The sequence below is a fragment of the Chlamydotis macqueenii genome, chromosome 3 (assembly GCF_036417535.1).
Source record: "Chlamydotis macqueenii isolate bChlMac1 chromosome 3, bChlMac1.mat, whole genome shotgun sequence".
Lineage (NCBI taxonomy): Eukaryota > Metazoa > Chordata > Aves > Otidiformes > Otididae > Chlamydotis > Chlamydotis macqueenii.
This window is the reverse complement of record NC_141558.1, coordinates 109,648,920-109,662,368: the sequence shown is the minus strand read 5'-3', so window position 1 is coordinate 109,662,368 and position 13,449 is coordinate 109,648,920.

The window sequence follows — 13,449 nt, the reverse complement described above, 5'->3', positions numbered from 1 at the left end:
TAACCTGTTTTAAGGGTTTGTAAACTCGATACAGCTAACGTGGCAAGGCATCCTTGATGTACTGAAAGAACGGAAAGCTCAGGCTGAAATACAGTTTGCAGGTATCTGCAGTTACTTATTCTCATTATTCTTTTTTTCCATAGTAAACAGAGAGGTGGCCTGTCCCGCTCCCACCTCTCTCTGCTATAGGTGGTCCCACAGCTAGAGTGTACTCTGAAAGGCCAAGGACCTTATTTACAGGACAGGTGCCATAAAGCACATGCTTATCAGCCATGCCTGAATGAGGCTTTTGATCCTGGCTGGTCACATTTTTCCTTTGAACGTACAAGCCAGAGAAAGTGCCTTGTGCCTTGTGATGTTTTTTACAAAACATCAAACCTCCCACTTTGGACATCAGAAACAGACTCGCTCTGTCAAACTGAAAATAGAAATCCCTCCTCTTCCATCATCTGCTTCCCTGATCTTCTGCCAGGAGGTCAGAGCAAGCATGGTTGTCATTATGATACTGATGCATCCCACTTCTCTTGTTCTCAGTCTCTTGTGACTCAATAGTAGAGTATTCCTCAGGACCATTAGCCCATCCTTCTTGTAGCCTTGCAAGGATTAATAGAATCATAGAATTGTTTAGATTGGAAAAGGCCTTTGAGATCAAGTCCAGCTGTTAACCTAGCACTTCCAAGTCCACTGCTAAACCGTGTCCCTAAGCCCCACATCTACACTGCCCCCAGGGATGGTGACTCCACCATCTCCCTGGCCAGCCTGTTCCAATGCTTGACAACCCTTTCAGTGAAGAAATTTTTCCTAATATCCAATCTAAACATTCCCTGCCGGAACTCGAGGCCATTTCCTCTTGTCTTAATCCTTGTTACTTGGAAGAAGAGAATGACATTCTCCTTGCTACAACCTCCTTTCAGGTAGTTGTAGAGAGTGATAAGGTGTACCCTCTGCCTCCTCTTCTCCAGACTTAACAACCTCAGGTCCCTCAACCGCTCCCCATGAGACTTGTGCTCCAGACCCTTCACCAGCTTCGTTGCCCTTCTTTGGACACTCTGCAGCATCTCAATGTCTGTCTTGCAATGAGGGGCCCCAAACTCAACACAGTATGCAAGGTGTGGCCTCACCAATGCAGAGTACAGAGGGATGATCACTTCCCTGCTCCTGCTGGCCACGCTATTCCTGATACAAGCCAGGATGCTGTTGGCCTCCTTGGCCACCTGTGCATACTGCTGGCTCATGTTCTGCTGGATGTCGACCAACACCCCCAGGTACTTTTCTGCCAGGCAGCTTTCCAGCCACTCTTCCCTAAGCCTTGCATGGGGTTGTTGTGATCCAAGTGCAGTACCTGGCACTTGGCCTTGTTGAACCTCATACAATTGGACTTGGCCCATTGATCCAGCCTGTCCAGATCCCTCTGTAGAGCTTTCCTACCCGCAAGTAGATCAACACTCCCATTTTTCAGGGGAGGCTGGCATTCCCTATGATCCTTCATAGTTGTGATAGCTTGGTCCAGGCTACTCTGCCTTTTTATCTACACAAAGCAGTCGTGTACATCATGAGGTGCTTGGTCAGAGCATTCAGTGATCCCCATACCACTGCAGGAGTAAATATCTAGCTTCCAGCAAATGTAATTTCTACCTGTCTCCAGGCTGATATTTTGTGATGGGCAACCTGACTGAAAGATTAGTAAAAGTCTGCAAAGAGATTCATATTATGCTTTAGCCTTACTTCTTTTGAGAAAGAAATGTATCTCCAAAGAAGTGCTCGCTTTAAGACAACAAAGGTTCAAGTTGCTTTGGGACTACTAGAAAACATTGATTTTGGTAAGTGGAAACTCTCTAGTATTCCAGGAAGTGGCAAGAGGATGCCCAAATATGAGTGTGAAATACTGAAGGCAAGAGTATGCCATTTCTGAAACGAGTTCCTTGTGTGGTAGGTCTTGCTTATGCTATTATGGACCATGTGTGACACTGGCAAGATTAAAGACAAATATTTGCAAATGTAGTCAGTCTGGGGCATAGCTGGTTGGCTGGGTGTGTTTGGGCAACCAGAAAGTGTCCTGGTTAATACCAGTGTGCCTTAGAGACAGAGAAGGGAGAGAAGGGCTGCCCTGTTGTCTTGCACACTGGAAATACAGGGTGACATTTGTGAGTTACTGATGGGAAAGGTATGTGCTGCTTTCCTGGTCAAATTGAGCTAGAGATCTATTACAGTTATTTTTGGGCATCACATGAGTTTGCTGGCAATATGTTATTATTTAAGAATGTAAAAGGATGTCTGTTCTGGTCATTTTAGGAATAATTTCTTCTTTACAGTTTCAGTATTACATTTCCTATAAGCCTTTATTTTGACTATAAAAATGTAGTTGGAAAGTTCATTTTAGTCAATTTCTTTTTAAATGTCTGGTTTGGATTCTGAGTTAAAAAAAAAGTCACGAACCTTTTGTTTTCCGTTGATTCAAGTGCTATTCAGTTCTAAAAAGCCCATTCTAATATGTATATATTTTTAATTTATAAATATTTTTGAACAGCTGCTACTGCATGAGAAAAAGCTGTCAAGTTCTTTAAGGGGAGCTGAAGGTTTGACAGACTAGCTGCCTGTTAGCATCTTGAATGTGTTTTTTGAAAGTATAAACCAGTGTAAATGAGAGCATGCTTGTTTTCAGTCAGTGTACATACAAAATGCCCCAAACCAGGGAGGGGACGTGCCTGACAAAAGGCTGTAAGGAGGACTTTGACATTCCCACTCGGGAGGGAGGGTGCTTAGAGGCGTACCTTGCGTTTAGGTGCACTAACACATTGAGCCTGGGTGGCACGCGAGAAGGGCTGGATGTCTATATGCTGTCATGAAGCTACGTATGGACAGATTGTGCAGAGTGTCATGACAGGAGCACTCCAATGCTCTCTTTGAAAACAGGCCTTGGAGCTGGTCAAGCATGTCCAGGTCCTACAGCTATGCCGTGTCAGCTGGAGGACAGAGAGGATGCAAGCATCGTTTAAAGCCTTTTCTCTCTGTCTCAGCTTCCAGTACAGCACTGTTTAGTCAGGCCAAAGAATCTACTGGATTTCATCCAGACATCTCTTGTTCTTAGGGCTGGATTTACTAGAGTTTAAATAACAATGAAATGTGAACTGATTTTGTCAATCTGGCTGCTCTTTAGGTTTCAGCCCCCTTTGTCTGTTTCTGCTCCCACAACAAGCAGCCTTTTTCAAAAAATGATACAACCACAGATCTGGCAGGCCAGGATGCTGCTAAAAACAGAGCGTGTAGGATTTAGATCCCAGGAAGGCAAAACTGCTGGCTCATGGACTGCACTAAGGATCCAACTGTGGTATTCTTGCATGAATGTCGATAACTCTGGGTGATGGTGGTTTATACGCTCAGACCTTTGCATCCAGAATGATCCCTAGAGCAGCCTTTGCCAGGTGAACTGTTAAAGAGCTTGGTGGGCTAGTAGCACAGCTTGAACATGTTCTGGGCCCCTTCTCTGATCTAGCTTTGGCAGGGAGCAAGCAGAATAATAACCCCAGTCCCCAGCTCAGGGAAGGCTCCTCCTAAGCAATGCTGAGAAGTAGAGCTCGTTCGAAGGAGAGAAAAAGCAATTTCCTTGTTACTCAAGTGCCAGCTCTGACCAACCAGTTGAATATTTAGTGGGATGCTTCAGCTCTTCCTGCCTGTTAATGACCCCTTGGTTGACTCTGGAGAGCTATTACATAGCTGAGTCTCCTTATGCCCCATGCAGCTGATAATGTGTGGGATATGTACATGTGATGGTGTGTGAAGGCAGTGACCAATTACTTGGAAAAAGAAATGTGAAAAAAGGTTCAATGATATGAACAGTGTCAGCTGGGCTGACAGTTCCTTTCTGAGCACGCGTGAGTGTCCCGCAAGAGCGTCTGAGCATTCATAAGGTGCCTGCATCCTCTCTGCCCTCCAACCAGCTGGCTAACCTGTTCAGAGCACAGTACTGGTATGGTCTGAAACAATGCAAAGGAAAGTTGCTCATTTGAACACCAAAACTTTAAGGGTGCTCTATTATTCACAGAATGGGTTACGGCCTTTGCAGAGTCTGAGAGACTAGTTAGAAGTCGGGGATTTGCAGGAAATTGACCTGCTATGGCGTGCAGAAAGCTTACCTGTGGGTGTTTTTTCCCCAGCAATGGATACTTCTTAGTGTCTATTAAAAGGGATAAAGTCAGAAGGGAAGCAGAACAGGTTACAGTGAGCCTTTTTTTTTTTTTTTTTTTAATCAACATGTGAAATAATGCTTTGGTCGAGGAGCTAAAGGCTGTAACAGTTTCTTTGACAGAGTTTTATCAGTGCAACTTGTTCATGGTCACCAGTAGCCTACTGTTTCTAGTCTAAGAACTTGTGTCGACATGTGCCTATCTACTGAGCAGATTCTGAGCAGGCAAATACTTTTCTAGAGCATATATAACTTGTATAGAACTGGGAAGGGTATTTACAGAATGGAGAAGACCTAGGGATAAAGAGAGTTTGTTTTCAGCAGAATTTCCTTGGAAAAAAAAGAAAGCTGAAGGTGCCAGAGGAAAGAGATGACCCAAAACAGCGTCCCCATCTTCTATGGGAGGCTGGGCATGCTGGCTGCCACTGGTGTGCGGTCACAGGGGTCTGCATCTAGGACCCTCTCCTGTTAGAGGCTGTGGATGCTCAGTACCAGCAGACAGTAACTGTGTGGACGTTAGAGGGATATGACTGATCAGTGACATTTTCCCACAAGATGAATCAGCAGTGGATTTGTTGCTTGTCCTTTTTCTCTTGATGCTTTGATCACTCCACTAATTCATACAATGAAGGTTAATGTGTTGCTCATATCTATTAGTTTATTTCTAGTTTTGCGATCCTTAAGCTAGTATCATCTGCTTGCTGTGCACAATAGAAAAAGTAGGAAAAACCCTAGTGGAAAGGTGTTTTTGAGTTGATGGTCAGGAGATTTTCTGCATTCTAAAAAGTTTTCATTCATGGTTTTGATGAGAGTACTGCAGCATGTGGAAAAAATATGGGTTTTTTTGCATAGCAGCAGCAACAGTCATAATGTAGTGATGTTATCTTGTGGTATCATGTTCAGTTGGAGTGCAGCCGGGAAATCTGCTGTGCAAACACCCTGAAAAAAAAAAAAATTTCCGTATTTTCACAAGTTTCCAGTCCAAGTAGGTGAGATAGAAAGGAAGGCAGTCATGGAAGCGCCTTGGGATTGCTGTATGTAGGAGGAGGAAGATTGCTTAAGCTGTATACCTGTCTCTTAGATGGCTAGAATAATACAGAACCTACAAGTAAGTATAAATCTGTCCCTTCCATGTTTATGGGGCTTCTCCATGACCTGAAAATACTTTTAAATCAAAATAGACTGCACCAGGGTGAGCATCGTATTACAACACCTGTGGCTAAAAAGCTTGTAAAAGCAACATTTCCTCATTCAGTCAGCACGAATATGGGTGACAGCAAATTAAGTGATGAGGAACCTCTATGGCCAGGGAAAAGGAAAGGCTCCTCTACAGGAACATTTTCTGTATGAGAGAAAAAGAGCAAGTATAGAACTGGGTTACTGCAACAGAAACGCTATTGTATGTATTGTTTTATCTTGTGTTTACCAAGAGTTGTCCAGAATATGAAATGTTGGAATTGTGTGGGCTCCAAAGCTATGTACAAAATTTCAGCAGAAGGCTAAGAATTATTTTGTTGCCTTTTATTTGTAAAAGTAAAGTTGCTTTCCCATTCATTATTACATGCTGGTGGGTATTTTACAATTCTTGTCTGCTCTTATATTTGCTTGGGGTGAAGTGCTGGGGTGGGGGTCAGCCAACCACCAGCACCGGGATGCTGGCTCTGGTTTTCGTGCACCAGCAGAGCGCTGTTCATAACCCTCTTCCCTAGCTCCCTTCCCCTCAGCATGGAGAGACGTGAAAGTCTTCCAGACAATAGCTTCTGTGTTCTGTAAACACACCAAAGGTCATAAAAATATACAGTGCTAACATTAGCTTGTGCTTTTCAGCCTCTGCTACCCCCGTTTGACCCCATATGATTGCGTAAAAAGGTGAATAGTCGTCTTCAGGCTTAACAGTGAGGAAAAAGTGAGTTTGGTCACTTCTGTAATGGGAGAAGCCTTTTCTCAGTAGGTGTTGCTGGCTTCTGGGAGTTTTGTTTGCTTTTGGCATTTCGTAGGATACATCAATGTGATCGTGTGTGAAGAAAGTGACCGATGACTTGGAAAAAGATGTGTGTCTTGCCAGCACTGAGAGCAACCATAATAGGCTTCTGCCCAGAGTTTTACTTCAGTGGTCAGAAAAGTCTGTGATTAGATATGGTTGTTTTGCCCCTCAGTTAAAGTTTGCATACAGTGCTGTCTGGTGTCATTTGCTTGACTGCATATGTGACAAATGTAGCAAAAATGGGACATTTAGCAGAGTATAAACATTTAATGGCACAGATCTGCCCTCTCCCGCTCTGATAGGGTAAGTAGGTTTTATTTGGTAAAAGTAATGAAAGGAATATGTGCTCTCTAAAACACTTGATGAGCTCTTCCGAGAGAGTCATTAAGCAGCACATCAATAAATTGCAATCAGGCCTATAAAACTGAGCTTTGTTTTTTCGTGGCGTTCACTGATTTCCAGGCTCTGCGCACATCTCTCCCAAGCCTGGTGAAGCAGTGAGGACATCTGCTTCTGTGAGTGTGCAGAACGTACCTGGCCTGTGAGCAGAAGGTGTGTTTCAGGCTAGGGTATCATGTTTTTGCTCTAAGAGCTTCCAGGAAACATAACTTCTGTGTGTTTAAGGTTGGTGGTAAACAATGTGAAAATATGGAAAGCAGCAACTTCTGCTTGATTGTTCCTTCTTCCCCGCTGCCCCAAGTTAGAAATGTCTTATCTGTCTTCTTTCAGAAAAAGCAATGTGAAGGTGCCAACTTGCTCAAACCTACTCAAAAGAATTCAGAGATCTATAACCTCACTGGAAGCTCATGTGTCAAAGTGTTGGAAAAAAACACATTCAAAACTTTCAATTAACATTTTAAACCCTTGATTTCACTGTCTTTTGTTTGAAAATGTATGATCTGACATCTGCTGTTATATTTAGGCTTGGGAAGTTTGCCTTTTTTTTGTCTTGTTTCCTCTGTTTGGCTGTGAGGATGCCACCCTGGGCCCGTTACAGCCAGCAGTAAGGTCCTCATTTGACATCAGTAAGAGCAGGATTGGACTCCCAGTGCTCTGTTGCCTGCTTGGAGGCTCTTCAGCTTTTTAAGGGCTTGGTCCAGCTAGGATAAATCCCCAAGATGATGGACTTGGGGACCTCTTGCCTCAGCCCAGTAACTGGAGTCCCAGAGCCATAGTTTAGGAAGTGGCTGCAGCCCAGGGCAGTGCCCGCAGGACTGGGGCAGCAGCTGGGACAGGGAGGGCACCTCCAGCACCTCTCCTTCTTGCATGGAGCTGGGGGGGGCCTGGGGATCTCCAGGGCACGCAGGATGGTGGAGGTTGTGACCGTCCAGGCTGCTGCACTCTTGGAGCTGGTGCCACCACGGACAGTAGTGCCATATTGTAGGAGCACTTCTGCAAACAAGCACGGCCATTCTCCTCCATCTTGTGTATTCCTTGCCCCTCTGGAATCATGGAGAAGGAGTGGCTTTGCTTAGGCTGTCTTAACCCTTGTGGGATCTCACCCCTATTATTTGGCCCAGGCACTTTTTTTTTTTTTGCATGAGGCTTGCACTCTTCCTGGTCCAGCCCTGTACCTCTGGCTTCCTTATTAATTCTGTCTTTGCTTTTGGACTCACTTGAAATCTGGGCCATCACATAATGCTGTCACTATTTAGAGATATGCTTTCCCATCCCCTTAAAATTCTTTTAATTCTTTAGTTTTGCACTAAAAGCAATAATAGCTTAGAAAGAAAAACAAGAAGAGTGTACTTCATGTAATCCAAACTTCAGCTCCCCCAATCTTTGGCTCCACTTTGCAGGCTTGTGATGTCAACAGAAGTCTTTAAGATTAAGAACATGTATCAAATTTCACTGACTGGCTTAAAGTTACTGTACGAGGAAATATTGCAGACCCTTTTTTCCTCTGCCAAGTAAAATCTTAAGAAGTTTAATAAATAAAAAACAAGTCTGAAGAAAGTCAAGGCTTTTACTGAAACGAAATGGATGTGGGCCTCCTGAGCAGGGCGCAGTGTACAGCCGCCTTCTGGCCAGGATTTGTTAGCATCCCGTCTGCCCATGCCCAGGAATGCTGCTGGATCCCCACGGTATCACCACAGCTGCCACTCCCCACTGCCTAATCTAGACTTGGGTGTCATCTGTTCTGGTTACCTGCCTAGCTGCTCTGGATTTGTACTTTCTCCAAATCTGGGAAGTCCTCAAGAGTTTCTCTTCTCTTTCTGTCTTCTCCCCTGGCTATTAAACAAGAATATCCACATTGCTACTCTGGGCACCCTTGGGCACCCATGTTTGGAAATTATTAGGGTTCAGTGGGAAATTTGTTTTCTTCAGAAATTAAATAAGCCTAAATTTTTGAAGACCTATAAATGAGATTGTGATTAAGCTTATTGTAGAATGGAAGCAGTGGTCTGAGTTTTTTTTTTTCCTATAATGCATTTATTTACATCCAACACAAGAAGAATTTAATTTATTTTTAAGGAAATTATATTGTCAAAAGATAAACTTTCCCTGGAGCCCTTCTAATGTGGTGAAAAACAGACTCAACCTTGCTGTTGTCTGCGTTCAGCCACGCTGTGGTGAGCAAGCGAGGAAGTTCAGTATGTACATGTGTTTTGACAGTGGCACCAAATCTTCCACCCTTGGTATGCAGTCACTACTGCTCTCACATGCTGCTTGTTATCTACTTGCTTCCATACTCTAGGATAAAAATTATGCCATTTTGGGATTAAGACAGATACCAGGAAGGACTCATTTCAAAAGCAATCCAGATGGGGGCCCGGGGAGCAGAGAGTCCAGCTTCTGGGACGACAACTGCTTTCCCTGACTGAACATCCACTAGCTGACATTAATGGAGGGGGCAGAGCCTCTGTTCCCTGTTGCATTTGCATCAGATAAGGCTGTAATTTCTGATTTGACCTTTCCATGGGAGCAAACTTTCACTTCATTAACACTGGTGTCATTAGCGGGATGGAGTAATTCACAGTGTGATCTGGACTCGGCTGGGACCTGCATGGATCCATCCTGTGGCAGTGCTAATTACTGCCTCAGTGCCACGTGAACACTTCTCCACAATCACTTTGGCTGAGGCCACAAATAATTTAGCGTGAATTGCTAAGCAGCCATTGCCTGGTAACTAATTTTGACCTCCGACCCTGCTGCTGAGGATAAATGACATGCTGTGGTTATCTGTCCTCTGGGCAGCTGCTGAATTCCCGCAGCGGCTTTGGTTTGCCATCGTCTCTGTCAAGGGACAGGGCTCCAGACATCGCAGCACATCCCTGAGATGGACATGAATAATGAGCATGATTAGGGGCTGACTGGGCAGAGACGCATCAGGCTCCAGTGGCAGAAGCTCGGGTTGAATCCTGGAAATATTTCTTCCTTTTTGGTCTAGTTTTTGGATCAAATGGGAGACGAGAGGGGAGCAGGAGTGCTGAGACAGGGTTAACAGCTTTCTCCAAATTCTCAGGAGACACAGCCTGACCCTTTTACGCATTTCATTCCGCCTCCAATCATTTGGAGTGGCTGTGCAACACCACTGCATGCGTGGCACGGTGAGGAGTGGCAGGGGAGGTACCTGCGGTGAAGGATTGTTTGGGATTGCAGAGGAGAGCAGTGTGTTTTGGCAGAGGTGCAGACAGCATTTATCCAGGAGATGTAAGAAAGCTAATTTAAACTGTCTGATTAGCTGGATTTTTGCAGTGGGGCAAGGACTTGGATTTAGTGGCTTTAAGTGAGCTATGACCTACAAGGAGAAAGTATCTTCTTGCCAGGAGTCTGGAATATCGGTTTCTCTTGTGCTGTTAAATTATGGTTTGGTGTCTGTCCTCAAGGATCTTTTAGCTATTTTCTTAATACCTTCTGTATTAGACACTTGAGAGAGCCCTGTTCCCTCAAGGACAGGTTCTGTCTGACCAGAGCAAGCGTCAGCACCTGCATGCACATCCCGAGCGTGTCCCAGCTGCTGGTGTTTCACTGAAACCTGCCACCAGGTTCTTCTCTGCTGCTGTCGACAATGGCTAAGCTAAATGCTGCCTACATTAAAATTTTGGGGAACACATCAGGAAGAATGAGAAACATTTTATTATAAAAAAACCAACAAACACAACACTGACATCCCCCAAACTCCCCCAAAAATCCAAACCTAGTGTTAGTGAAAAAGTAAAAATTGCTTATCCAGCTGTGATTTTAAACCCAGCTGCTGTAACAAGTGGTCCCAATATTGCAATATTCAGAATGCCTGCTTCTGTACTTTTGTACGAGGGTATATTCTCTGTGTTGGTGGTTTTTTGGCATTTTTTTCTTTTTCAGATGTTTAGCTTGCATTTCCCTGGGTTAAATCAACCCCTTTCCAGTGGAAGCTTCAGAATTGCAGTAGGCAATACAGTAATAAGTCAAAGGAGGAAAATTAAGCAGCTGGTTTAAGATTTAAATTCATAGTATCTTTTACAGACAGATTATCATGTAAAGATCTCCACGCAGTTCAAATAAGGCTAAGCACATCTATTTTCAGGCTGGATATCTAGCATTCAAGCTGTCAGGTTTTGGCTGTGGGACTGGGCTTTAACCTAGGGAAGAAGTTTATCTACTTGTAAAATAAGATGTGCCAGTGGAGCCTCTGAAGTGAAGCAGAAAATCAAAGCCCCTGGCCATTTGCAGTCACTAACACTTACATGGCCCTGTTTATAAGGAGCCTATTCTGTGGTTCTGGACATGTTTCAGTTTGTGTTTACGCCTGACCTTCTTAAAATATCCTTTTTTTTTTTTTTCCCCCTGGTTTCTGTACTTCACTGAAGTTGTGCTCTGCCCTTTGCTTTACAAAGCCTCCGCATGTAACATTGAACAATTCCAAATTGATTTGGTTTAGTGAAGGATGAAGTGATCTCTATTTGTATGTGTTTTTCTGAAGTACCGCTGACAAAAGCTATGGAAATGTAGCACATGACTGCTGTTTACGCTAGATTAAGCTTGTTCAGCTCTTGTCAGTAATGTACCCAGTTTGCAATTAAAATAAAAGGATTTTGTGGTGGGCTTGTTTTTGTGATTGGAGTTAATAATTAACCTAATCTGACAAAAACTGTCTGCTGGCAAAAATAGCTAGACTGGACAGGTATGTGGCAGAAGGCTCCTCAGCGGGAAGAAGGCGACCTTTGGAAGTGAACAGCAAAGCTAATACGTTAACTCTGCTGAGACTCAGAAGCAGTCTAACTAGATTTTTTTTTTTTCCAATAGCAAAATATAGTTTAAACTGTCTCTTTCTGTTGTTTCTGCCAGCAGTATGCTCTTGTTTGCCTGTCTCTACAAGAATATAGCTCTGTGTGACAGCACCCAAACCAAACTATGTTATGCTAGCTGTTGTGCCAAATCAGGAAATTTTAGAGAATTTGTGGACCCTGGGGAGAAAGCTCTATAAAGGCTTTAACCCATGGAACCACAACCCTGCTGCTGTGTTTATGGGCTAATTTCACTTCCATTTTACCTTTTTAGAATCATAGAATGGTTAGGGTTGGAAGGGACCTTTAAAGGCCATCTAGTCCAACCCCCCTGCAAGAAGCAGGGACATCCCCAACTAGATCAGGTTGCTCAGAGCCTCATCCAACCTGGCCTTGAACTTTTCCAGGGATGGGGGCATCCACCACCTCTCTGGGCAACCTGTTCCAGTGTTCCACCATCCTCATGGTAAAAATTTTTTTTCCTAATGTTTAATCTGAATCTACCTCCCTCTATTTTAAAACCATTGCACCTTGTCCTATCACTACAGGCCCTGCTGAAGAGTTTCTCCCCATCTTTCCTGTAGGCCCCCTTTAGGTACTGGAAGGCTGCTAGAAGGTCTCCCTGGAGCCTTCTCTTCCCCAGGCTGAACAGCCCCAACTCTCTCAGCCTGTCCTCACAGGAGAGGTGCTCCAGCCCTCTGATCATCTTCATGGCCTCCTCTGGCCTCGCTCCAACAGGTTCACATCCTTCTTACATTGGGGGCTCCAGTGCTGGACAGAGTTTTTAGTTTACTTTTAATAGAGATTACCTCTCCGTATGAGAAAGGCAAACTACAATGGTCAGTGTCTAGCAGTCTTGAGAGGGCAAACTAAGAGACAAACTAATTTGGATCTGGAAGCTACAATGTGTGTGGAAAAGAAAGGAGGATGCTCTGACCACACCAATTGAGGGGAAAGGCAACGTGTACTATGATGTCTTGTGTTTTCTGGCATCTAACAAATTTTCCTTGACCTGCCCCTGTGTGTTGACTTTTTGTTTTTAAAAAATAAAAAAAAAAAAATAAGAAAAAGCTTATGTTCTTCATTATCAAGGGCAGTGGATAATTCAGTGAAAATTCAGGACTAGAAAAATAAAGCAGATAAAGTCAGTGGGTGGTCTGTGTTCACTGCAACATCTTCTCAAGTGTCTGGACACTGAATTTCTTGTAATCGCTTTTGTTTTATAAGCATATATTTGGGTGGGAAGGGAGTAGAGGAAAGAGAAAAGTAACAAATGTTATTTACCGAGACAATATGTTCCTACAAATACTGAGTTTAAAAAAAGAAAGTAACAATGTTTCCGGAAAGGAAACATGAAAGAGTGTATTGTTAAGAATTACATTGTTTATATTTTTGTATCACAGCTCAGCCTCGTTTCTTTTGTGTCATTGAATTTAATTTTGCTTTTAATTTTTTTTTTTGTTTCTTACTTAAATGAAGCTCATATGTTAAATACTGCTGGTTCCTTTAAAAAATGCTGATCAGTCACAGGTCCTTAACCCGCGGATATTTCATCTTCTTGTTGGCTAGAAGAGGCAGGCTTTCCATGCCTTTCTTTTTTGGGGGAAATGCCTCCACTGCTGTGCATTTACCAGTAGCCAGGAGGCTTTTTAGGTGCAGAGTGGCCAGGTAGGTGCAGCCCTACACCAGTGGGCAAACCTTGTCATGTCACTGGGCAGATGGGCCATATAAGCAACCAAAAAACTGATTTTATTTTTTTTTTGTTTCTTTTTAAAGAAGAGCAATGAAACTTTTTTCTTTTTTTTTTTTAAAGGAGACTTGAGAAAAGCATTTTGTATTTAGTGTGTTTCCAGGGCTGCCTCCACTTTCCCTGCATAGCAAATACAATCCTGAGGTCACTTTCCTGTGCCAGGGATGGATGTCCTCCCATGGGGTCATGGAGGAGTTCCCTCCTGTCTGCCCATGGAGACCAGGCTCCCTGCAAGATTATCTGAACAGGCTTTTAACAAACACTCAGATTTTAATCTGATACTCAGCCGGTCAACCTTGTGTCTGCTCCTGAGTCCAGATGC